Raw genomic sequence first — 27,091 nt, forward strand, 5'->3', positions numbered from 1 at the left:
ATCTCTTTGTGGAAAAATCAACCATTGGTATGGATCTGGTTTAGGAAGACAATGCTCTTATAGAGAATTTGATTTTTTATCTGAGCCAAGGCTTAGTCTGTCCTAAACATAGGTAATATCATATAGAGAAATTGTCCTTGGCAACAGTTCATGTTGTCCAGCAGCTTCGTCATTATATTTTGCTTAGAAAATATTTTGTGTTGGACAATGTCAACCCATTTCAATTTGTCCTCAATAGGCTATTTATTGGGGGCAAGTATAATAAATGGATTGTCTTCTTACCGGAATTCAATATCGAATTTATGTTAGCCAAGTATAAAAAATCTTTAGTATTTGCAAAATTGATTTCAAAGTTGCCTTGTGAAGAGGATATTGTTTATGAAGAATCATTTCATGATGAACATCTCTTCCTTATCTCTTCACACGATCTTTGGTATGGAGACATCATAGTATATCTCCAAACTTCAAAGTTCCCTCAGATTTTTTCGAAGGATGAATGTATAAAATTACGTCACCTAGCTAAAATTATATTATTATTGGTGACACTTTGTGTCGTCGAGGTATTGACTCAATCCTTAGGCATTGTTTAACCCTATAAGAAGTTGATTCTATTCTAAATGACTTTGATAGTGGATCTTGTGGATGTCATCTATATGGGCTTGGTACAACCCAAAAACTCTTACGTGCAGGCTATTTTTGGCCCTTGATTTTAAAAGATTACATTGAAGCAGTCAAGAAGTGCAATTTTCTCAAGTATACACTCAGAAAATGCGCGCTCACCATTTCTACTTTTCCCTGTCATTACTGTCAGTCCTTTCACTAAGTGGGGTATTGATTTTATAACTTGTAACCTGACTTCAGCTAAGGGTCACAAGTACATTATCGTAGCAGTAGACTACTTTACGAAGTGGGTCAAAGCTATGCCTACTTTCAATAACAATGGTGAGACAACAACTCTTTTCCTATTCAACCAAATCATTTCACGTTTTGGTATTCCAAGGGATATTGTCACTGATCATGGTATTCATTTTCAAAATAAGATGATGTCTGAGTTGGCTTTAAATTTGGGATTTTGGCAAGAGCATTCGTCTCTATACTACCCTCAAGCTAATGGACATGTTGAGGTTGTAAACAAATCCCTTCAAACTATCCTACAAAGGACAATCAATAAAGCTAAATCGAACTCGCACATCATTCTATATCCTGCACTTTTGGCATATCGGATGTTTGTTAAGATCGCCATGATTTTTACTCCATTTCAACTAGTTTATGGTTTGGAATCAATATTCCCTGTGGAATGCGAGATCCCATCTCTTAAATAATGGTTCAACCTCTTCCAAACACCTCCAATATTGAAGCATGCCTTATTCATTTGGAACATCTCAATGAGCAACGTCAAGATGCAACCACAATGAATGAAGCTCATAAAAGGATTGTTAAAGCCCAATATGATAAGACTATGCATCCTAGGGTTTTCTCTGAACATGACCTTTTCCTAGTCTATGACCAAGATAAGGACACCATGTGTGCAGGAAAGTTTAAACCCACTTAGTACTGTCCTTTTATCATCAAAAAGGTCTTGAATAAAGAGGCATATGCATTTCTTGACTTTGATGGAAAGGTGTTGTCAAAGCCCAGAAATGGGCTCTATCTTAAGAAGCATTATGCCTAGGTTGTTGCCTAGCATTTGCTTTATTTGTAAATATTGTACATAGTTAATTAAGCAAAGTCTTTCAGTAGAAATCACATAAGAGAAATTTTTGTCCAATGTGTTTCGAACCAATAAGTGTGGTTCATCATCAGGACCAGATGAAGAGGTAGACCATGGAAAATGCTTAAATAGCGAGCAATGTAGAGACATAATTTTAAGTAAAGGCTATATTTGAACAATAATATTTAAATTGTGATATTAATTTATTAATATATTAAAAACAAATATTATTCAGTAACGGCCATATTAAACAGCTAGTTTTTTAAAAAAAATATTTAAATAATGATATTTATTTCATTACTTTCAAGTAACGACTATGTTTGAACAATAATATTTAAATTATGATATTAATTTATTAAAAATAATATCATTATTTAAATATTATTTTCAAACACTAGTCGTTTAATATAGTCGTTACTGAATAATATTTGTTTTTAATATATTAATAAATTAATATCATAATTTAAATATTATTATTCAAATATAGTTGCTACTTGAAATTATGTCTTTACATTGCTCTCTATTTAAACCTTTTCCATGGTCTGCCTCTTCATCTCGTCTTGATGATGAACCACCCTTCTTGGTTCGAAACGCGTCAGCCAAAAATTTATCTTATGTGATTTCAACCGAAAGACTTTGCTTAATTCATTATGGATCACAGAAGCTTGAATACAGAAATTGTGCATAGTTGTTTGTTTCTGCCTATGTGTTTCATGGTGATATTGGTATTTTTTATCTTCTTTAGAAAGTTTCAATGGGTGATTTGGTGTATCTAGGATTCGCTGATGGTGCTAGTAGACATACTCTGAACTTAGGTTCCGCCGCTTGGGTAATATATTATCCATATGGTTAGTTTTTAGTCTGAAGAGGCATATGTATTGGTCCTGCTTCCAACAATATGGTTGAATATAGTGCTATCATTAATTTACTATTTGAAGCAATATTATTGGGTATTGAATTGCTAGTGGTTTATTTGGATTTGCAATTGGTGGCATCTCAATTAAATAACATATATCACGTGAGAGATCCTTTATTACATCACCAATTTCTGAGAGTGAGATTATTACAAAGATCATTTAATTTTATTACTTTTATTCATATCCCATGATTAGAGAATTCACTTGCTGATTCTATAGCTAATCGAGCATTAGATTGGCACATTAATCATTCATCACGTTAAAACTAAAAATATTGTAAAATCATTTGTATATATGATAAAATCATCACGCAACCATTTGTATATAGATAGGAATAGTATTTCTAAAATATTACAAACTGTGGACAAATATCTTACAAAATTAGGGCTTAAGCCCAATCATTTCCATAAAAATATCACTCATCTAATATAAGTCTATGGTCCCTACCCTGGGTGAGAATCACAAAAAAATATGATGGAATTTTCCACCCGTCGGAAGAGCCGCACCCACTCCCATGGCACTCCTACCACTCCTCTCTGAATGTCCTCAGGGAGATCCTCTATGGTTGCCATGGGAACCTAGTAAGTCAAACTCTCTAAGTTCCTCTATACTGCATGAAGGACTCTCTCAGACTCTATTTCTTCTCTCTCTACATCTCTGACACAATGGTTGTGCCTAGGTAGACCCTCAGGTCTCACTGGTCCAACATCTTCATCATGATCAAACAATATTTTAATATTTTCGTTTCACGGAAAAATAATTTTAACTTCTTAAGATCATATTTAAAATCTAAACAAATCAAGTAACATAAAAATTTTAAAATTTTACCAATATCACCCCATGTAGTGCCCTGGGGAAGTTCCAGATCGAGGTCCTCTCAATAATATATGCCTTTTTAAGGTTAGTCATCTATAACTACAACTTATTGCTCCCACTAGAGGAAGAACTCGTCATCAAATAATGCTTGACTGACTTTGCCTTCGCCAAGTCGCTTAATCAAGTCTACCCATCTAACCATCCCTGGATCCATGGGACCGCTAATGGTTGTAGACACTCTGGAATGAAGTTTTCGGACTCTCTCAAAGAAAAATAAACAAAGTATGTTTCCATAGCCAAAATTATTTGTTTTCCCTCCTCTCACTAAAGACAATTTCTTCTTAATGCATACCAAGAGCTTTGTGCACCAATCAAAGACTATCGGATGCAGGCACTCTACTTCCAAGGACATGGTCGGTCCAGAGGCCTGATGTAGTGATGTTGAGATTGCTACCTTGACAATGGTAAAGAGGATAATTTTAATTGGTATTCTCCTTACATTTTTTATGGGAATCTATGTCCTGACCTTGTCTGCCCCTGGTGTACAGTAGAGATCTATGTAATCTAAAACATTTAGGCCTCCCTGGGCCCTCTCTTTTAAATCGGCTACTTTTCGTCTTCGGGAAAGTCCTATGATGAAGTGAATATTTTCCACCTTGATTCGTAATGACACCTGATCAATCATAAAGATCTCTTTCTCTAGATCCCAATAATAAATAAGCATCTCTAACAATCGAGTTTGGGTTTTCATATTTGGTATCATAAAAAACTTGAGAAATATGCATCTTCTCAATGCATCCAATGCCAAAGGATCATTTAAAACCTCATTGTCAACATCACTATTATCCCTCTCTTTCCAAATGATTGCCATCCTACAAATTTGAGGGAATTCATCCATTAGAAATTGGATTTTTCATTCTTCTCTGCGTATACGTGACTTTCTTAAGAGACAGTCACATATACACACGGATTTTCCTTTGAAACTCATGTGTAGGGATTTTTATATGTGGTTTCCAAAGATCCAACCCACATACACGTAGAGGCAATTCCTAACAAGTAAATCATACGGTTAAAAATTGAACGAATCTATGTAAAATGCAATCAAATGGACAAGATTGTGAATTTAGAATTACCTGGAAGTTGTGGTTGATGAATTGGTTGAAGAAATCGGTGAAATGGGTTGCCCAAGTTTGCTCCCAAACTCTCAAAACTTGTAAGTTCAAATGAATTTTGGTGTATCAAAATGTCCTTTTATATTAAAATGTTAAAACCCACTTTTATAAAGTTCATAATTTTTAACTTTATTATTTCATGAACTTTTTAACTTTTTGGCTTGAAGTGTTGGGGGAGGTTGTTTCGAGGGTAAATGAATACTTTGTGACATTTTTCACCACTTCGAATCCACGATCGCAGACCTATCATGGAAGGTATCATTTTCATCACTGGAATATAGGTTAGGACATATCACTTTTTCCACTGCATTATGCATCTTAACCTCATACTGTGACATTTTTCCATAGGTTCAACCCCATTATGTTGTGGTTTTCAAGCCACTTGCACTCATCATCTTATAAAATCATAACATAGTGGTAGAGCCACTCCTTCCATGGGATTCCTAGTTAGATCCTCGCTAGCATATGCTACCCATGTTGCAAGAATTGTTTAGGCTTGAGAATCCTCTTTAGTCCCTCCATGACTTTGTGATGAAGCCTCATTCCTCTTATTCTTCACTATTATTTTGGCTTTATAGCCTAGAAGTTTCCTTGTGTTAAGTTGTACTGTTGCATTTCATATTGACTACTTGTACCCTTTTGGCCTTAAGCCAGCTTCACTTTGACTCATGTATGAGCCACTTTTTACCATGGCATTTCTGCAAGTTCAAACCATCCATTCATTAGCCTCTACAACTTGACACCCCTTTATCAATGGAAAGAACATTCCTTTGAGTGTTGACGACCAGTATTTGCCACCTTGCATTGAGCATAGGAATGTTCCAATCCCAAGAACTAATGTATCTTCCTTTAGCACTCATTCTTTCCATTGTACTATAGGAATTCTTTTATTATTTTTCAGGCTTTAAAAATGAAAAAGACAAAAATTGTATATTCCAAAAAAGAGCGGGAACAAGATATTTACTTTCGTATTGATGGTAGCAAGAGATAGTTGTGTCACCCTTGAACAAATCACTTAAAACAAGTCTTTCCTCCATTGGGATGGGACTTATTTTGACTTTAGGAAAGCCATAAATTTGTTCTTGAGTCAGTCCTCCTTTGGTTGGTTATATCTTCCAATCGTATGGAGAGTTCGTTAATGTCTCCTGCATTGCAAACTTATACAAAGTTATTTTATGCTGCCATAGAGTCACATTTAAGTCATGCTTTTGTTCAAAGGAAGTAACCCTATGTCGACCATTCTACAGTGTCTCTTGATTCATTTTTAGTTAGCCATACTTGTTCTGTCAAGTTATCTTCAGTATCACATCAGTTATTTGGTCCTTCACTTGTGTCAATTAAGAAGGTCTCCATTGACTTCTTTCTAGTGGGTCTGCTCTTATTGACTGAGACAAATTGTTTTGAGAGTAGGCTTAGACCCACACCCTAGCCCTATTTACATCATTGATATGTGACATTGTGCTCAACATTGATTAGTATCATGGGTCTTTGCCTGAGTGGTTTCCCTTGTGTTCGATGTCAGCTTAGATTATCACACATTGGGATTTGTGCAATACCTTGGTTTCCATTTGACCATATTGGTGGATTCCTCGCCTCTATGTCATCTCTTATGATTGGTTGGTTTAGAGGGTTTCTTCCATGTGCTAGCCACATCTTGTGTACGCCAGAAACGTACTTTGGAATGGTTAATTCATCTCTTTTCGTTTGAGTTCTTCCAAATTATTGTCCTGTGGGTTACAATCACATTGGTCGATGTGGGATGCCTTAATGCCTTCCTTCCAGTAGATATTTTCCCATCAACTCCAATTCATTGCTCCAGGAACAATATCTAGAGTCCTTTTTTTTCAATACCATAGGGTTTTCAGTCATTAGTGGGAGACTCCTTCGCTATCGACAGTGAGAATGCATCAATGTATCTTGATTGATAGATTCTCTCAAGTGTTCATATTTAACACATTTATTCATACTTGTTAGATTGTACAGGGGTATCTTGACTCTCATCATCATTATCAGTGAGTTGTCTCGCATTTGTTAACGGTATACAACAATGACCAATAATCAAATGATTTCTCACATGGTCGACTTCAACTAATTTATTCCCATAGTGTAGAAATGTACCATCTGTGATCAGTGAAGACCTTGGGTTATGTCAACATCTTGGTTCACTTGTAGGCTCCTTCAATTTTTTGTCAGTTTTATTAGCCACCCATATCTGTTGTAGTTCATCACAAAAACAACCTATATGTTAACACCCAAATTTATGCAGTACAACTATTCCACTTATATGACTTGGTACTATTATGAGGATCAATTATGTAGCATCGATGATTACACATTCTTTTAGCATAATTGATCATATTTTCTTCTATATGTTATATTGAGACATAGCTCTGTTGTGTTCCTTTGCGGCTATGATCAGATGATCCACTTTTAATTCTTTAGTATTATCTATACACTTATGTATACATGTTGGATATGCTCTATACTTGATCAGTGAACATGCTTTACTATCTCTAAGCATGGGTATGCCAACCTCAGGCATGAGTCTTCTTTCTAACTCCTTCCACAGTTATTTAGCAGGCTAGAATCTGGTGATCTCCTCTTAGGTCCTCAAATGATCTCTCTTTTTAATTAATACATTTCGGCTATCATGTACCCCTTCTGCCCTCATACATTAGGGGGAATCTATGATAGCATAATTCAGCACTCATGTAGTTTTGATGCTATGGTATGGCCTTGGGAAGCCCTTTCCCATAAAGACTTGATTATTTATTAAAAAACATTATTTTGAATTCCATACACGACTCTTCCCTTTAAAAAGCACATACACACATGGGTACCATAATACAAAACCCATGTATATTATTTAAAATATGAAAAAATAAAATAATATCCTATTTTTTTGGTGGGGTTTACAAGTTCCACCGAAATACCACCTACAGGAGCTCATTCCCTAACTAAATCAACTGATTTATGGTGTTCTTTATACACCTCATGGGAAGGCCTAAGAACATTAAGGAGTTAGGATATTGACATTATAGTATTTTCGGTCCCCAGTTCAAGTATGATTTTCCCTATGCCTCCTACACTCCAATGTTGGAAATAATACTAAAAGGGGCGGCTGAATCAGTATTCTCAAATTAGTAACTTTTTCATTTCCATAATCAGATTCATATACAATACTTTGGTTAAGGGAAGTCGCGTGTACACTCAACTGTGTTTAGAGAAACTAGCGTATATCCAACAAACTTATGATTCAGTTAATTCATCATATATTGATCTTTAATCAGTGCATAAAAACCATATAAATAGTAACCGGTGCAATAAAAATAGAACAAATCATCACACACATGAACACCAAGATATAAGGTGGAAACCCAATGTGGGTGAAAACCACCTGCTGCAATCGTCTCTGTCTTCTTTTTAATAATAAGAGAATTATGTTTACAATTTTTGTACTGGTGCAGTCTTATACCAGTACACAGGCTTCTACCTATAGAAGGCTACAACCTTCTCTCGTTCTCCAACTTCTACTGGAAGGGAGCTACAACCCCCTAGCTCTTGTACTAGCTGATATGATCACTAGTACGTAGGTGTGAGCCTACAGAAGGCTACAACCTTCTCTTTTCTTCCAGGGACCACGTTTCATAAATTTTTAGACTGGATCCATCAGCAACATCATTCAATCATCAAATATATCTGCATCAACCAATCTCGTTTTGAACCAAACACAACCGAATCAATCAATCACTCTGATCATTCAGAATGTTGTCGCCAGAATACAGTAACTAGAACCCAAGAAATAACCCAGAATACTTCAACAACAAATAGAAGCAACTAAAACATACTTTATAATGTATATGCTACTTCAATGTGTTGAACCTGTGTGCATATGCGCTTTCCTCAAAGCGAACCAGCGTACAGATCTGCAAATCAAACTTATGATGTATACGTCGTTTTGATATGTAGAACCTACATGTGTATGCTCCTTTTCTAAAGTGAACATGTGTATAGATCTATAAAAGATGATTTAAACATAACAATAGTTCTAGACTTCAATCATACCCAGATCATCATATTTACAGATTACAACATGCGCCATTTATTCAGATACATGATCAAACCACATAAAGATAATTCACTTCAAGCCTCAAGATCCTGATACATCATTAGATCTTCTCCTTCATCAACCGCTAATGTTCTTTTTCGGTTCAGATCAAGCACGACACCATAAGCCAATAACCTGCATATTAGATCTCACTCTATATCATATAATCGATACTTGCACACCTTGGCCTAATGATCTTCTCCTCCTTTTATAGTGTTAGGCCTTTCTCAATACCATGGTCCAAAACCACTTAGGATCAATACCTTGGACCAAATAACTGGGGTCAATACCTCGGACCCAATACCTTGGACCAATACCATGGATCAAAATACCATGGACCAAATACTTTGGACAAAACATTTAGTTTTCCAAGATATACTTGCTTTTCCTTTTGTGAAAGTGCATGTGTACGTACACGCGACTTATATACAGTGAACCCACTTGTATACATGGCTTGGTCAATGGTGAACCTGTGTATACCTCTCTTTCTTCATTCTGTGTAATCTGATCTGTAACTCTGTGCCATTAATCTGCAGTACTGTGATCTGTCATCTGAGTGAGTTGCTTTCTGAACTAATTCCTTGAAGTTGCACTGCATTTCTTCACATTTGTAAATACTCCTGTCATGCATTCTGTCACATCTGTTATCTCTTCTGTAGATTTATCTAGCTACCATATACAAGAGAGTTGTTCTGCTACAAGTGGGTTGCCATCAAGTAAAACACATACATCATAATGCCAACAATCTCCCCCATTGAACTTGATGGAAACAACCACAAAAACCACACCAAGTCACTCTCCCCCTTTGACATCAAGGGAAAAGGGTCATGCTCCCCCTAAGTGCATGCTGAATTCTCTGATATGTTGAAGTGTTGAATGAGCTCCCATGAGCAAGTCCATGTCCCCTTGAGCATAAGCAAGGTCTGCAAAAAGATGTTCTAAAATAAGAACATGACTCTATACATACATCACAAATGACCTTCCTATCATTAATGATTCATATATGCATCCATCTCCCAACCAAGTGGTGATATACCAAATTTGACTCATCCACCCAACCAAGTGGGGATATATTAATTGTTTATACAAGTCAACAACAAGAAACATTACATCATTCATCCCATGCATAGTGGGGTTACAAATTAGGTATTTTCATGGCCGCTACATTAAAAGATATACATGACATATATAACAAAGACCAAATGTCTTAAAGAAGACCATGATAGTCATCAACAACTATCATCAGTAGCATTTGTCAACAGCATCCAGACCTATAACCTGCAATACCATTCTCTTGACCAACCAAAAATCAGTAGCAAGATGTATCATTTAGCCACATAAGCATCATCACCAAGGACTTCTAACCATAATGCCAACAATGCATTATTCGAAGCATATGCTCCCCCTGAACCTGTTCCATCTATTCATTATCAGATCTGATCATGCATATATCAGCAAGAGGTATCAACTATCAAGGCATCATCATCAATTAGATATACATCAAGTTAACTTGTGAGGATCAAAAGAATTTCTAAATAACATCTTATGAGTAACAACACATTTCCACACATCATCAACAAATTGTGACCATCATTAAGCAAAGCAAATAATTGTTTGAACCATATCAGTCCCTTTTTCTTGAGTTTGTCCCACTGCTTTTCTTCAAACCAACATATACACGACTGTGTCCACAGAAACTCACGTATGTAAGAAACTACACTTTAAGAAACTCAAGTATAACCACCTTTCCCTATAAAATAGGATTTAACAGTAGGATGATGTAGAAACTACTCCCAGCTTTTATATGAGATATTCAAATGTGTCTCTGGGCAGTGGTTTAGTGAATATATCAGCAACCTGTTCTTTGGAGGGAACATACTCCAATTTGACCTTTTGTTCAAGCACTTGTTCACATAGGAAATGATATTTCATGGGTATGTGCTTGGTCTTGGAGTGCATGACTGGATTTTTTTAAATACTGATGGCACTTGTATTATCACATAGAATGGAGATGGGTGGTGTACATGTGATCTGAATATCTTGCAAGGTTTGCATCATCAAAAGTAATTGTGTGTAGCAAGATGTCGCTACCACATATTTTGCTTCAGCTATAGATAGTGCAATTGAACTTTGTTTCTTGCTGAACCAAGACACCAACCTGGAACCCATATAGAATGCACCACCACTAGTGCTTTTTCTGTCATCAACACTTCCTACCTAATCTGCATATGTATATGCATGAATGTAAGATCTGTATCTCTAGGATACCATAAGCTAAATTTTTGTGTTCCTTGAAGGTATTTGAAAATTCTTTTGACTGCCTGAAGATGTGATTGCTTTGGGTTTGCTTGGAATCTTCCAACTATTCCCACTGCGTGCACGATGTCCGATCGGGTACCTGTTAGATAAAGTAGACTACCAATCATGGATCTGTAAGTTGGTTGATATACCGCTGTTGATTCATCATTTGAGCTAACACTACATCCTGTTACCATTGGAGTACATACTGGTTTATACTTTTTCAGGATCTATTTGATATATTTGGTTTGTGAGAGAAAATACCATCTTTATTTTGTTGCACTTGTAGACCAAGAAAGTAGGTAAGCTCACCAAGCAAGGGCATTTCAAATTCTTGCTGCATTACTAAAGTAAAATTCTGATTCGTGGATTCTTCATTGCTACCAAAAATGATATCATCAACATACAGAACAATTATTAGCAATTTATCAGTGTCCATCTTTGTATATAGATTGTTATCTACTGACCCCTTTGAAAAACCCTGTTGGTAGAGATATTTGTCAAGATAGTAATACCATGCCCTTGGAGCCTATTTTAGACCATAGAGAGATTTCCTAAGTTTGCATACAATTTTTGCATCATTTCCAAGAATGAATCCCTCTAGTTGTTCAATATAGACTTCTTCTTCTAAGTATCCATTAAGAAAGGCAAATTTTACATCCATTTGGTATACTTTGAATTTTTGAAAACTAGAAAGAGCAAGAAACATTCTGATGGCTTCAAGTCTAGAAATAGGTGCAAAATTTTCTTCAAAGTCTATACCTTCTTGTCGATCATATCCTTTACAAACAAAGCTGGCCTTGTTTCTAATAACTTCTCCATTTTTGTTCAGCTTGTTTTTGAATATCCATTTAGTTCCTATGATATTCTTATCATGAGGTCTAGGAACTAATTCCCAAGTATTATTCTTTTCAATTTGCTCAAGTTCATCATCCATGGCCTTGACCCAACATTCATCTCTGCATGCTTCATTTACATTTTGAGGTTCAATGGAAGATAGTAATGCTAGATAGCTTGAAGCTTCAACGATGGTTCTTCTAGTCTGCACACCTGCCCCTTTTTCTCCTAAGATTTGAGCTTCTGGATGATTTTTCTGAACATACCTGGACAGAGTCTTTTCTTCTATCGTTATCTCTTCTTCTGGTGCTTCATTGGTTTCTTCTTCAGAATCAATGTGATTTGATGTGGGAAAATTATCCTCATCTTCTTCATTGTCATAATCTTCGGTTTTTATCTGTTTGGGATTTTTGCATGCTTCATCAACCACAACATCAATACTTTCAATAATTTTCCCAAGTATTTTGTTGTAACATTTATATCCTTTACTTCAGGAAGAGTAGCCAAGAAGAATACCTTCATTTGCTCTAGGTTCAAACTTACCAAGTTTTTCATCAGTCCTTTTGATGTAACATTTGCTTCCAAAAACTTTGAAGTATTTTATAGTAGGATACTTACCATACCAAAGTTCATGTGGAGTTTGAGTGTTGTTTACCTGAACATTTTCTTGATTGAGAACAGTGACAACGGCGAATGTAGCTTCACCCCAGAAGGTTGCAGGAGTTCCAAATTCATCTAGCATAGCTTGAGCCATCTGTTGAATAGTTATGTTCATCCTTTCTACCAATCCATTTTGTTGAGGAGTCCTTGCAGTGGAGAACTACCTTTTTATTCCATGTTGTTCACAAAAATCAAAGAATTCATCTGAGGTAAATTCCCATCCTTGATCAGATCTGAGGCATTTGATTTTGCAATCTGATTCATTTTCAACCAAAGCTTTGAAGGGTTTGAACTTTTCAAATGCTTCATAATTATTCTTTAGAAGGCCTATCCAACACATTCTGGAAAAATCATCAATGAACAATATAAAGTATTCTTCTCCACGAGGTGAATTTTTCCTTGATGGACCACATAAATCAATATGAACAAGTTCAAGAGGCTTACTAGCTGACCCTTCCTTTTTGATGAATTGAGATCTAGTTTGCTTACCAAATTGACATGATTTGCATATAGTATTTTCAAGAATGTTGATATTTGTAAGATCACGAACAACCTGGAATCTACATGCTTTTCTTATTTGAGAAAAGCTTAGATGTCCCAATCTTCTGTGCCATAGCCAGTTTTCATCATTTTTTCTTAGATAGCACTATTTTTGTCCCCCCTTGAGTATGTATAGGTTGTTTGGAGTTCTTGTCCCTTTAATCACGGTTTCTCCTGTATCAAGCTCACAAAAAACACATCCATTTGATCGAAACACTACTTCATTTCCTTGATCACACATTTGACTCACACTCAACAGATTATGCTTTAAGCCATCAACATACATAACATACTCGGCTTTAACTTTTTCTTTCAATAAAACTGAGCCTTTACCTTTTATCACAGCTGGAGTCTCGTTTCCAAATGAGACACTCTTTTCCTTTTCTAAGGCATTATATGAGTGTAGTTTTTCTTGTCATGTGTTTTGAGCATCCACTATCAATGTACCATTAGTTTTCTTATCCTTCTGCATATAAGGCTATACCACATCTTTATGTTTGTGGATCTTTCTTTCTCCATATTTTGGGATTTAATGGAGTTTTCTCTTTTTGAGCTATTTGCTGAAATTTATTCCTACATTCAAATTCTTCATGGCCAAAGTTGTTACAAATTGAGCATTTTATTTTATTTTCAAGAAGAGAAAAGCTATTATAGGAAATTTTCTTGAGCAACACATTGAGAAGCTTTTTGTCCAAAATTATGACATGAGAAACATTGACCATTAAAGAATTTCCTACAATTATCGAATCTACTGACTTGTTGATTGTAGTTGAAGTTCCTCCTGCTGACCTGTCGATTGTTATTCTTTGAAGCAAATTGAGTATGATTTACCTGAGGTTTATTGTGGCTTCTATTCATCCTTGAAGTAAATTGAGCCTGATTCACCTGGTGATCTGCTTTATGCCTTTGCTAACAATTGTCAAACTCTTCACTGCTCTTTGCTACATCATGATAGCTTTTAGTAGAGGTTGACGACTTCTGTGATTGATATGTTTCTTTAGTGTATCCAAGACCTGTATTTATTAGTGGAGAGCGCTACACTTTGATAATTTCATTTAAGGTTTCTGATCCTTTAGCAAATCTAAGATTGAGAGCTTTTGTTTTCTCAAGATCCTTTCTTAGACTCACAATTTCACATTCTAGCTTTTCATTGTGTTTTTATCTTTCAGCAAGTTGGAATGTCAAGGTATCTATTATCATATTATTTTATTCTAAAAAAAAATTGAGTTTAGATATTTCTTCATAAAGGTCATCTTCATCTAAAGCATCCAAAAAACCATCATCTTCATAAGCCATCATAAGTCTATAGTCATTACTATTTTCATCTTCATCACTATTTGATAAACCATCGCTATCTTCATGAGTATAGTAGCTCTTTTTACTTACACTTTGTTTTCTATTCCATTTTGAGTTTTCCTTCCCTTTATCATACTTATCTTTATGAGGACATTCGGAAACATAATGACCTACTCTACCACAGGCAAAACATTTGAAAGGTAGTTTACCTCTGAATCTACTGGAACCCTGTTGAAGATTCTTGACAAAGTTCACTTCCTCTTCTTCTTCTGAAATATGTCCTGATTCATTGAGTTCTTCTTTTCCTTTTGCTGAAGCTTTAAATGCGACTTATCTCATATCTGATGGACCTCCTTTTCTCATCTCAAAGGTAGTTAAGATTTTGTGAAGCTGTGTCATAGTAATAGTCTGTAGATCCTGCTTTTCTTCTATGGCAGATACTTTTGATTCAAATGTAGCAGATAAGGATCTTAAAACTTTTTCAACTAAGGTAACTTCCTTTATCTCTTAACCCAAATTCTTCATGGAATTAACGATCTCATCTATACGTAAGAAGTAACTAGCTACACTTTCATCATTGTGCATCTTGAGAGTTTCATATTGAATTCTGAGAGTTTGCAATTTAGCACGCTTTACCTGAGAGTCTCCTTCATAGCTTAGAATGACTTTGTCCCATATTTCTTTGGCTGATTTGAGCTACATAACTTTGAAAAACTCTGATTGTGACAGACTTCCCAATATTGTATTGACAGCCTTGGCATTGGTTTCATATTGCTTTTTACCTACTACATCTATAGGAATTGCTGATGGAAATGTGTATCCTCCTTCCACGATTCCCTAGACATAGTTCCAAGATATTGAAGATAGCTTGTGGTTATTACCTTCCAACAAACAAAGTTTCTCCCATCAAAGATTGGTGATCTGATGGATCCCCTGCTTTCTTGATTACTCATGATGAAGGATCTTCCTTTAAGCGATAAAGCTTCTTCTGAAGGACCTGCTCTGATACCAATTGTTGGAAATAATACTGAGAGCGGGGGGGGTGAATTAGTCTTATCAAATCAATAACTTTTTCATTTCCATAATTAGATTCATATACGCTACTTTAGTTAAGGGAACTCGCGTGTACATGCAACTGTGTTTAGAGCAACTAGCGTATATCCAACAAACTTATGATTCAGTTAATTCATCATATATCTATCTTTAATCAATGCATCAGAACCATATAAACAGTAACCAGGTGCAGTAAAAACAAAACAAATCATCACACATAAGAAACACACATGAACACCAAGATATAAGGTGGAAACCCAATGTGGGTGAAAACCACCTACTGCAATCGTCTCTGTCTTCTTTTTAATAATAAGAGAATTATGTTTACAATTTTTGTACTGGTACAGTCTTATACCAGTACACAGGCTTCTACCTGTAGAAGGCTACAACCTTCTCTCATTCTCCAGCTTCTACTGGAATGGAGCTACAACCCCCTAGCTCTTGTACTAGCTGATATGATCACTAGTACGTAGGTTCCAGCCTACAGAAGGCTAAAACCTTCTCTTTTCTTCGAGGGACCACATTTCATAAATTTTCAGACTGGATCCATCAACAACATCATTCAATCATCAAATATATCTGCATCAACCAATCTCCTTTTGAACCAACCACAACCGAATCAATCAATCACTCTGATCATTCAGAATGTTGTCACCAGAATACAGTAACCAGAACCCAAGCAATAACCCAGAATACTGCAACAACAAATAGAAGCAACTAAAACATACTTTATAATGTATACGCTACTTCAATGTGTTGAACCTGTGTGCATATGCACTTTCCTCAAAGCGAACCAGTGTACAGATCTGCAAATCAAACTTATGATTTATACGTCGTTTTGATTTGTAGAACCTGTGTGTGTACACTCCTTTTCTGAAGTGAACCTGCGTACAGATCTGTAAAAGATGATTTAAACATAACAACAGTTCCAGACTTCAATCATACCTAGATCATCATATTTACAGATTATGAAATGCGCCAGTTATTCAGATACATAATCAAACCACATAAAGATAATTCACTTCAAGCCTTAAGATCCTGATACATCATTATATCTTCTACTTCATCAAGCGCTAAGGTTCTTCTTCGATTTAGATCAAGCACGACACCATAAGCCAATAGCCTACATATTAGATCTCACTCTATATCATATATTCGATACTTGCACACCTTGACCTAATGATCTTCTCCTCCTTTTATAGTGTTAGGCCTTTCTCAATACCATGGTCCAAAACCACTTAATATCAATACCTTGGACCAAATACTTTAGACCAAACATTTAGTTTTCCAAGATATATGCACTTTTCCTTTTGTGAAAGTGCGTGTACATATACGCGACTTCTATACAGTGAACCCGTGTGTATACGTGGCTTGGTCAATGGTGAACCTGTGTATACCTCTCTTTCTTCATTCTGTGTAGTCTGATCTGTAACTCTGTGCTGTTAACCTGTAGTACTATGATCTATCATTTGAGTGAGTTTCTTTATGAACTGATTCCTTAAAGCTACCCTACATTTCATCACATTTGTAAATACTCCTTTCATGCATTCTGTCACATCTGATATCTCTTTTGTAGATTTATCTAGCTACCATATATAAGAGATTTGTTCTGCTACAAGTGAGTTTCCATCAAGTACAACACATACATCATAACGCCAACATCCCAATCATAGGAAACTCTTGTTTCCTTGCATAGAATCTCATCCTTCATTATATGGCATCCCTTTTCACATGCTTGAGAGGTAATCTTTGAGGCTTGGGCTGGATGGATCTGGAGGAAGGTTTCGTCGATGTCGTGGTTGGATCAGGTTGTATCTCTCCACTACTCTTTGATGATATCAATAAAGAAGCTTTGTCTAGTTTCTAATATGTTATGATCTCATGCTTTTATGATTCATGTGTAATATGTCCTGACTTATATGTTTATGCTTGATGATATAACATGTTTATTATGCACTTTGAACTACTTGCTATGTATATGCTTCTCTGAACTGTGTTTCAGGTCTTCTTTCTTGGGAGGAAGAGGTGGGGTTGGACCCTACGAGATTGACATCAAACAAAGGACCTACAAGTACTCATCTCAAACCCAAATTTGGTAGTTTATATATTTTTCTTACTTGAACATATGTTTCTTGTTGATTATCTTCCTTCGATCTATTGAGTTTGTCAACCATTACCTTAGGGAAGTTTTTCCTACCAACAACAATAGGATAATTAATTTGAAGATGGCCTATGACAGATTGATAAAATGTTGAACTCTAGAATTAGTACTATGGAATAAATCCAGAGATTTAATATTACCAACAAAGATCCAAGTGGTGGAACCTAGAGCTTTCTCAAGCAAGCCTAGACAAGAATCTCAAGTGATCGAATGATAATAATGCAACTATTTTTAATTTGAGGAAATATTATATTTTGTAATTTTAAAGCCAAAACAGTTTAATAATTGAGTTAGTCCTTTGAGTCCTCATAAGGACTGAATAAAGTTAAAAGTAGTTTTGAATTAGTTTTAAATAATTTTTGACAGTTAATAGTTTTGTAATTGTCCCCAATGTAAAGTTTTCTTTAAGAAGACATGAAGGGGCCAGTTTTTGGGTTCTAAGTTTTGGCCTCAGAGAGTAATTCTTGTGTAATGTATCAGAAATTTCTTGGAGTCTTAATAGATTTTTTGGATGATTCCAACTGTCTCTTGAGCGTGATGGTTATTCCCTTCTTTACTATAAGTCATTATTTGTTTTTTTCCTTTGAAAATGCGTAAAGAAGATGATGGTTATTTTAATTAAATAGATTTAATTTTAGATATCATTTTTCGGGATACAACTGCGTTAAGTCATTCATCTATGACCATTTCCATGAGAGGTAGTCGTAACTGACTAATTTCTCATGATTTTTGAATAGTCCACTTAGCATTCATTACATCAAGTGATGCTCACAGGGGTGAAGAAGTGGGATTGAAACTAGGGAAATAAATCACATAGCGTCAATCATCAATTCCGGGGCTTGCACCCGGTAACTGAGACTTCCCAGGAGGTCACCCATCCTAGATCACCACTGGATCAAGCTCGCTTAACCGTGGAGTTTTCCCCACAATCAAGGCCACTTAGCTTGTTACCCCATTTGCAAAACCGTAGCAAGTATTGTGCCTCATGAACCATTCAAGTAGAGTTCCCTTCACTCTTTTGAATTAAGAATTGGGCGTTTTCACAGTGCATTATATTAGATATCATTTTTTGGGATTGAACTGTGTTAAGTAAGTCATTCATCTATCACCATCTCCATGAGAGGTAGTCGTAACTTACTAATTTCTCACGATTTTTGAATAGTCCACTTAGCACTCATTGCATAAAGTGATGGTCACAGAGGTGAAGAAGTGGGATTGAAACTAGTGAAATAAATCACATAGCATCAATCATCACTTTCGAGGATTGCACCTGGTAACCAGGACTTCCCGGCAGGTCACCCATCCTAGATCGCCTCTATCTCAAACGTGCTTAACTATGGAGTTTTCCCCATAATCAAGCCCACTTAGCTTGCTACCCCATTTGTAAAACCTTAGAAAGTATTGTGCCTCATGAACTATTCAAGTAGAGTTCCCTTCACTCTTTTGAGTTAAGTATTGGGTGCTTTCGCAATGCACTATATTAGATATCATTTTTTTGGATTCAACGGCATTAAGTCATTCATCTATGACCATTTCCATGAGAGGTAGTCGTAACTGACTAGTTTCTCATGATTTTTGAATAGTCCACTTAGCACATATTGCATCAAGTGATGCTCAAAGGGGTGAAGAAGTGGGATTGAAACTAGTGAAATAAATCATATAGCGTCAGTCATCACTTCCGGGGCTTGCTCCTGGTAACCAGGACTTCCCCAGAGGTCACCCATCCTAGATTGCCTCTAGCTCAAGCGCGCTTAATTGTGGAGTTTTCCCCACAATCAACCCACTTAGCTTGATACCCCATTTGCAAAACCTTAGCAAGTATTGTGCCTCACGAACCATTCAAGTAGAGTTCCCTTCACTCTTTTGAATCAAGTATTGGGGGATTTCGCAGTGCATTATATTAGATATCATTTTTTGGGATTCAATTGTGTTAAGTAAGTCATTTATCTATGACCATTTCCATGAGAGGTAGTCATAACTGACTAATTTCTCATGATTTTTTATTAGTCCGCTTAGCACTCATTGCGTCAAGTGATGCTCACCGGGGTGAAGAAGTGGGATTGAAACTATTGAAATAAATCACATAGCATCATCATCACTTATGGATCTTGCACCTGGCAACCAGGACTTCTCAGGAGGTCACCCATCCCAGATCGCCTCTGGCTCAAGCACACTTAACTGTGGAGTTTTCCCCACAATCAAGCCCACTTAGCTTGCTACACCATTTGCAAAACCTTAGGAAGTATTGTGCCTCATGAACCACTCAAGTAAAGTTCCCTTCACACTTTTGAATTAAGTATTGGGGATTTTCGCATTGCATTATATTAGATATCATTTTTTAGGATTCAACTACGTTAAGTAAGTCATTCATCTATGACCATTTCCATGAGAGGTAGTTGTAACTGACTAATTTCTCATGATTTTTGAATAGTCCACTTAGCACTCATTGCATCAATTGATGCTCACAGGGGTGAAAAAGTGGAATTGAATCTAGTGAAATAAATCGCGGACTTCTCGGGAGGTCACCCATCCAAGATCGCCTCTGGCTCAAGCGCCTTTAATGGTGGAGTTCTCCCCAAAATCAAGCCCACTTAGCTTGCTACCTCATTTGCAAAACCTTAGCAAGTATTGTGCCTCACGAACCATTCAAGTAGAGTTCCCTTCACTCTTTTGAATTAAGTATTAGTGGTTTTCGCAGTGCATTATATTAGATATCATTTCTTGGGATTCAACTGCATTAAGTAAGTCACTCATCTATTACTATTTCCATGAGAGGTAGTCGTAACTAACTAATTTCTCATGATTTTTGAAAAGTCCACTTAGCACTCATTGCATCAAGTGATGCTCACAAGGGTGAAGAAGTGGGATTGAAACTAGTGAAATAAATCACATAGAATCCATCATCACTTCCAGTGCTTGCACCCAATAACCAAGACTTCCCAGGAGGTCAGCCATCCCAGATTGGCTCTAGCTCAAGCGCGCTTAACTTTGAAGTTTTCCCCACAATCAAGCCCACTTAGCTTGCTACCGCATTTGAAAAACCTTAGCAAGTATTGTGCCTCATGAACCATTCAAATAGAGTTCACTTCACTCTTTTGAATTAAGTATTGGGGTTTTTCGCAGTGCATTATATTAGATATCATTTTTTGGGATTCAACTGCATTAAGTAAGTCATTCATCTATGACCATTTCCATGAGAGGTAGTTGTAACTGACTAATTTCTCATGATTTTTGAATAGTCCACTTAGCACTCATTGCATCAAGTGATGCTCAAAGGGTGAAGAAGTGGGACTGACACTAGTGAAATAAATCGCATAGTGTCAATCATCACTTACGGGGCTTGCACCAGGTAACTAGGACTTCTCGGGAGGTCACCCATTCCAGATCACCTCTGGCTCAAGCGCGCTTAACTGTGGAGTTTTCCCCACAATCAAACCCACTTAGCTTGCTACCCAATTTTCAAAACCATAGCAAGTATTGTGCCTCATGAACCATTCAAGTAGAGTTCCCTTCACTCTTTTGAATTAAGTATTGGGGGTTTTCGAAGTGCATTATATTAGATATCATTTTTTGGGTTTCAACTTCACTAAGTAAGTCATTCATCTATGACCATTTCCATGAGAGGTAGTCCTAACTGACTAATTTCTCATGATTTTTAAATAGTCCACTTAGCGCTCATTCCGTAAAGTGATGCTCACAGGGGTGAAGAAGTGGGATTGAAACTAGTGAAATAAATCACATCTCGTCAATCATCACTTTCGGGCCTTGCACCCATTAACCAGGATTGCCCGGGAGGTCACCCATCCCAGATTGCCTCTAGATCAAGCGCACTTAACTGTGGAGTTCTCCCCGCAATCAAGCCCACTTAACTTGCTACACCATTTGCAAAATCTTAGCAAGTATTGTGCCTCATGAACCATTGAAGTAGAGTTTCCTTCACTCTTTTGAATTAAGTATTGGGGGTTTTCGTAGTGCATTATATTAGACATCATTTTTTGGGATTCAATTACATTAAGTAAGTCTTTCATCTATGACCATTTCCATGAGAGGTAGTCGTAACTGACTAATTTCTCATGATTTTTGAATAGTCCACTTAGCACTCATTGCATCAAGTGATGATCATAGCAGTGAAGAAGTGGGATTCAAACTAGTGAAATAAATCACATAGCGTCAATCATCACTTCTGAGGCTTGCACCCGGTAACGAGGACTTCCCGGGAGGTCACCCATCCCAGATTGCCTCTGGATCAAGTGCACTTAACTGTGGAGTTTTCTCTGCAATCAAGCCCACTTAGCTTGCTACCCCATTTGAAAAACCTTAGCAAGTAATGTGCCTTATGAACCATTCAAGTAGAGTTCCCTTCACTCTTTTGAATTAAGTATTGAGGGTTTTCGTAGTGCATTATATTAGATATCATTTTTTTGGATTCAACTGCATTAAGTCATTCATCTATGACCATTTCCTTGAGAGGTAGTCATAAGTGACTAATTTTTCATGATTTTTGAATCGTCCACTTAGCACCCATTGCATCAAGTGATGCTCATGGGGGTGAAGAAGTGGAATTGGAACTATTGAAATAAATCACATAGCGTCAATCATCACTTCCGGGGCTTGCACCTGGTAACTAGGACTTCCCGGGAGGTCACCCATCCCAGATTTCCTCTGGCTCAAGTGTGCTTAACTATGGATTTTTCCCCACAATCAAGCCCACTTAGCTTGCTACCCCATTTGCAAAACATTAGAAAGTATTGTGTCTCATGAACCATTCAAGTAGAGTTCCCTTCACTCTTTTGAAACAAGTATTAGGGGTTTTCGAAGTGCATTATATTAGATATCATTTTTTGGGATTCAACTGCATTAAGTAAGTCATTCATCTATGAACAGTTCCATGAGAAGTATTCATAACTGACTAATTTCTCATGATTTTTGAATAGTCAACTTAGCACTCATTGCATCAAGTTATGCTCATAAGGTGAAGAAGTGGGATTGAAACTAGTGAAATAAATCGCATACCATCAATCATCACTTCCGAGGCTTGTACTTGGTAACCAAGACTTCTCTGGAGCTCACCCATCCCAAATCGCCTCTGGATAAAGCACACTTAACTGTGGATTTTTACCCACAATCAAGCCCACTTAGCTTGCTACCCCATTTGCAAAACCTTAGCAAGTATTGTGCCTCATGAACCATTCAAGTAGAGTTACCTTCACTCTTTTGAATTAAGTATTGGGGGTTTTCGCAGTGCATTATATTAGATATCATTTTTGGGATTCAACTGCATTAAGTAAGTCATTCATCTATGACCATTTCCATGAGAGTTAGTTGTAACTAAGGAATTTCTCATGATTTTTGAATAGTCCACTTAGCACTCATTACATCAAGTGATGTTCACAGGGGTGAAGAAGTGGGATTGAAACTAGTGAAATAAATCACATAGCGTCAATCATCACTTCTGAGGCTTACACTCGGTAACCAGGACTTCCCGGGAGGTCACCCATCCCAGATTGCCTCTGGCTCAAGTGCACTTAATTGTGGAATTTTCCCTGCAATCTAGCCCACTTAGCTTGCTACCCCATTCGCTAAACCTTAGAAAGTATTATGCCTCATGAACCATTCAAGTAGAGTTCCCTTCACTCTTTTGAATTAAGTATTGGGGGTTTTCGGAGTGCATTATATTAGATATCATTTTTTGGGATTCAACTGCATTAAGTCATTCATCTATGATCATTTCCATGAGAGGTAGTCATAACTTACTAATTTCTCATGATTTTTGAATCATCCACTTACCACTCATTGCATCAAGTGATGCTCATAGGGGTGAAGAAGTGGGATTAAAACTATTGAAATAAATCACATAGCGTCAATCATCACTTCTGGGACTAGCACCTGGTAACTAGGACTTCCCAGGGGGTCACCCATCCCAGATTACCTCTGGATCAAGCGCACTTAACTATGGAGTTTCCCCCATAATCAAGCCCACTTAGCTTCTACCCCATTTGCAAAACCTTCGCAAGTATTGTGCCTCATGAACCATTCAAGTAGAGTTCCCTTCACTCTTTTTAATTAAGTATTGGGGTTTTCGAATTGCATTATATTAGATATCATTTTTTTGGATTCAACTACGTTAAGTAAGTCATTCATCTATGAACATTTCCATGAGAGGTAGTTGTAACTGACTAATTTCTCATGATTTTTGAATAGTCCACTTAGCACTCATTGCATTAGGTGATGCTCACAGGGGTGAAGAAGTGGGATTGAAACTAGTGAAATAAATCACATAGTGTCAATCATCACTTGTGAGGCTTACACCCAATAACCAGGACTTCCCGGGAGGTCACCCATTCGAGATTGCCTCTAGCTCAACCACGCTTAACTATGGAATTTTCCCTAGAATAAAGCCCACTTAGCTTGCTACCCCATTTGAAAAACCTTAGCAAGTATTGTGCCTCATGAGCCATTCAAATAGAGTTCCCTTCACTCTTTCGAATTAAGTATTGGGGGTTTTCGTAGTGCATTATATTAGATATCATTTTTTGGGATTCAATTGTAAGTCATTCATCTATGACCATTTCCATGAGAGGTAGTTGTAACTGACTAATTTCTCATTATTTTTTAATACTCCACTTAGCACTCATTGCATCAAGTGATGCTCACAGGGGTGAAGAAGTGGGATTGAAACTAGTAAAATAAATCACATAGCATCAATCGTCACTTCATGGGCTTGTACCCGGTAACCAGGACATGTACTTTTCTTATAAAATATTACAGGACATGTATATCTTTAATTAAAATAACATTAAACTTTGCTCCATATTTTCATACTTTCATTTCTTCAGTCTTTCATGTTTTCTTCCAAGATTTGTTATAGCGGATTTCATTATTGCAACCTTCTATTTTGAATCTTTCACTATTTCATTCTATCACCCTATTGCAACTTCAAGATCATTTTCATAGACAAAATGGCCATCTAAAAAGGTGTCCTTTTTCTCCAAGAGCTACCCCTACATTAAATATTCATGAAACATCTCTAAGCAACCATGTACGAGATATCAAGCAGATTTTTCATATTTTTGCATAGATTTCCTAGGCCCTGACCTCCTCTAAGCGAGAGGTTGTCTGTAGGGTTACTATAGTTCATTCATCATTTTGTTTCTAATCTAAGAGTTTTGTAATGTTGGTCAAGGATATTGATTGAGTATGCCTTAAAGAGAGGCATGAGTTTTTGGCTATGTATTGGAAAGTTTTGTGCATCATGTAACAACCACAAGTTTCATATTATACTTCATCATTTGTAGACATGTATCATGTTCATGAGGTCTTGTAATCAGGTGTTCAAGTCTTTGGGATCATGTTGTCATGAGTTGGTGATAGGAAGGTTATGATTCATGTCAAATTGGTATTATCATGAGTTGTTGCAACCACCTTTGGGTTGTTTTATATCATGTCATAGTCATTTTGTAGCCTTGTATTTCATTATACAACCATGTACTTACATTGTATTGGGTATCATTGGTCATCGTCATGTTGGGGAAAGAGTATTGGTGTCTAGAATCTATTAATGAGGGATGAACTAGCCATTCATAATGGTTGATGGGTGTTGCCTCAGTCATGTATTGCATATCAATCATATTGTGTTAACTCAGATTCTTGGTCTTTGAGGCATGGCCGTCAACTAAAAGGAATTGGTTGTAGGTTGATGATGTGGATGTGAGTGTGGTTTTTGATCAGTTATGGGTATTTTGTTGCTTCTTGAGAGAGGATGGATGATCATGTTGTTGATTTTTCATCATGTATCTACTACTATTGTATCAAGGGATTTTTTTGCTGCTACTCATTGGTTTTGAAGAGAATGTTGTTTCTCACATTATGTTGTTGTTGTTAGTTGAGAGTGGTGTTCATGGAGAGTTTGTTGTTGTTGTTTGTTTTCATGCTGCCATGAGGAGTGTTGTTGTTTGTTAATGCATTATGATCTAACCGAGCTAGTGTCCAGGGATTACTTGGATGAGCTCAACCTTTTGCCATTGATGTCAAAGGGGGAGTGAGTGAGATGTTTTTCGGAGGTCAGTTGGATGGTTCAGCTGGGGTTTCCATCAATGCCAAAGGGCGATTATTGACATTATGGATCAGTTGTTGGTTGGAATTGATGTCAACCTAGTAGTATTCGTGTGTTGTTGGTTGGCATTGATGTCAACCTAGTAGCATGTGATGCAAAGTCCTGTACATTTGCGCTTGGTATTTGTATTATAATGTATTGGTATTACCATGGTACAAGTGCATTTGGTATTTTCATTACCATGGTATTGGTATGTGTGTGGAGTAGGTTGAGATGTGGTGTTGGTTTGGAGATTACCATGATACAGGTTGCCTAGGTATTGACATAACCATGGTATTGTTTTAGAGATTACCATGGTACAAGTTTCCTGGATTTGACATAATCATGGTTATTTTCCATGGTATTGGTTTGGATATTACCATGGTACAAGTGTCCTAGGTATTGGCATAACCATGGTATTTTCCCATGGTATTGGTTTGGAGATAATTAAGGATAATTTGGCATATACCTGTGAAAAAAGTATTAAGTTGGTTTTCTTTTTTGGTGATGGTTGAGTGAGTAAGGAAGAGCCTACTTAAGAGGAGAATATCGTGTGCAGGTTGTGCAGGGAGTTTCGCAAAAAATCTACAACAGTTTATAGTAGTAGTAAATGGAAGTAGAAGCATGATTCAACTAGAATTTTATGCAGTAGTATGGTGATGGAGTAAGGAATGATTGTAGCTAATTTTCTATATTATTGCTCATTATATTTTCATTAGATTATCTTTTGAGTATGCAACATGTATTATTGATGGGATTTTCAATGATTGAGTGAGTTGTGCCTAATTATTTCAGTGATATTATTACATTTGTTTTGAGCCTGTATTGCTAGAGGTTGTTGTGTTTCTCTAATTGAGCAGTTCAGATTGGTTCCAATATGAAATATTTATGAAACAAGGGTCACATAGAAGAGTGGAGTGAGGGCTCTGACAAATTCATTATAGAGAACATATTTCTTCATGAGTCCAATTGGAGTTGGGTGAGGCTCATTGGTCATGGTGACTTCCAGTAGCTGAGGTGCATAGAGTCGTGAGATGAGGATCAAATGTCTTCATAACTCTAATTGGAGTTGCACAAAGCTTGTTAGTCACGGTGGATTCGAGCCTATGGATGTCTGTAGAGTCATGAGATGACGATATGATTTATTACTGATAGTAGCCATATGTATTTTATATGTATTGAATTTCTTAATGAACAATAAAATTATTGAGCAACACAACAACAATAGTGGGTGGTTTTTTCCCTGGAGAGGGTTTTCCACAAAAATCATCTGTGTCCTATTGTGCATGTTTTACTTGGTTATTTTTATGGATATTGTTTATTTTATTATGTGATGTGATCTTCTAATGGGCTAATGTATGCGGGTGATTCAAAATTTGGAAAAATATTTAAAACATAATAATCATTGTCACTATTGATTCACCCCCCCC

Source organism: Pinus tabuliformis, chromosome 9 (assembly GCF_031772625.1).
Source record: "Pinus tabuliformis cultivar Carrire ecotype Pingquan chromosome 9, CPIR1, whole genome shotgun sequence".
Lineage (NCBI taxonomy): Eukaryota > Viridiplantae > Streptophyta > Pinopsida > Pinales > Pinaceae > Pinus > Pinus tabuliformis.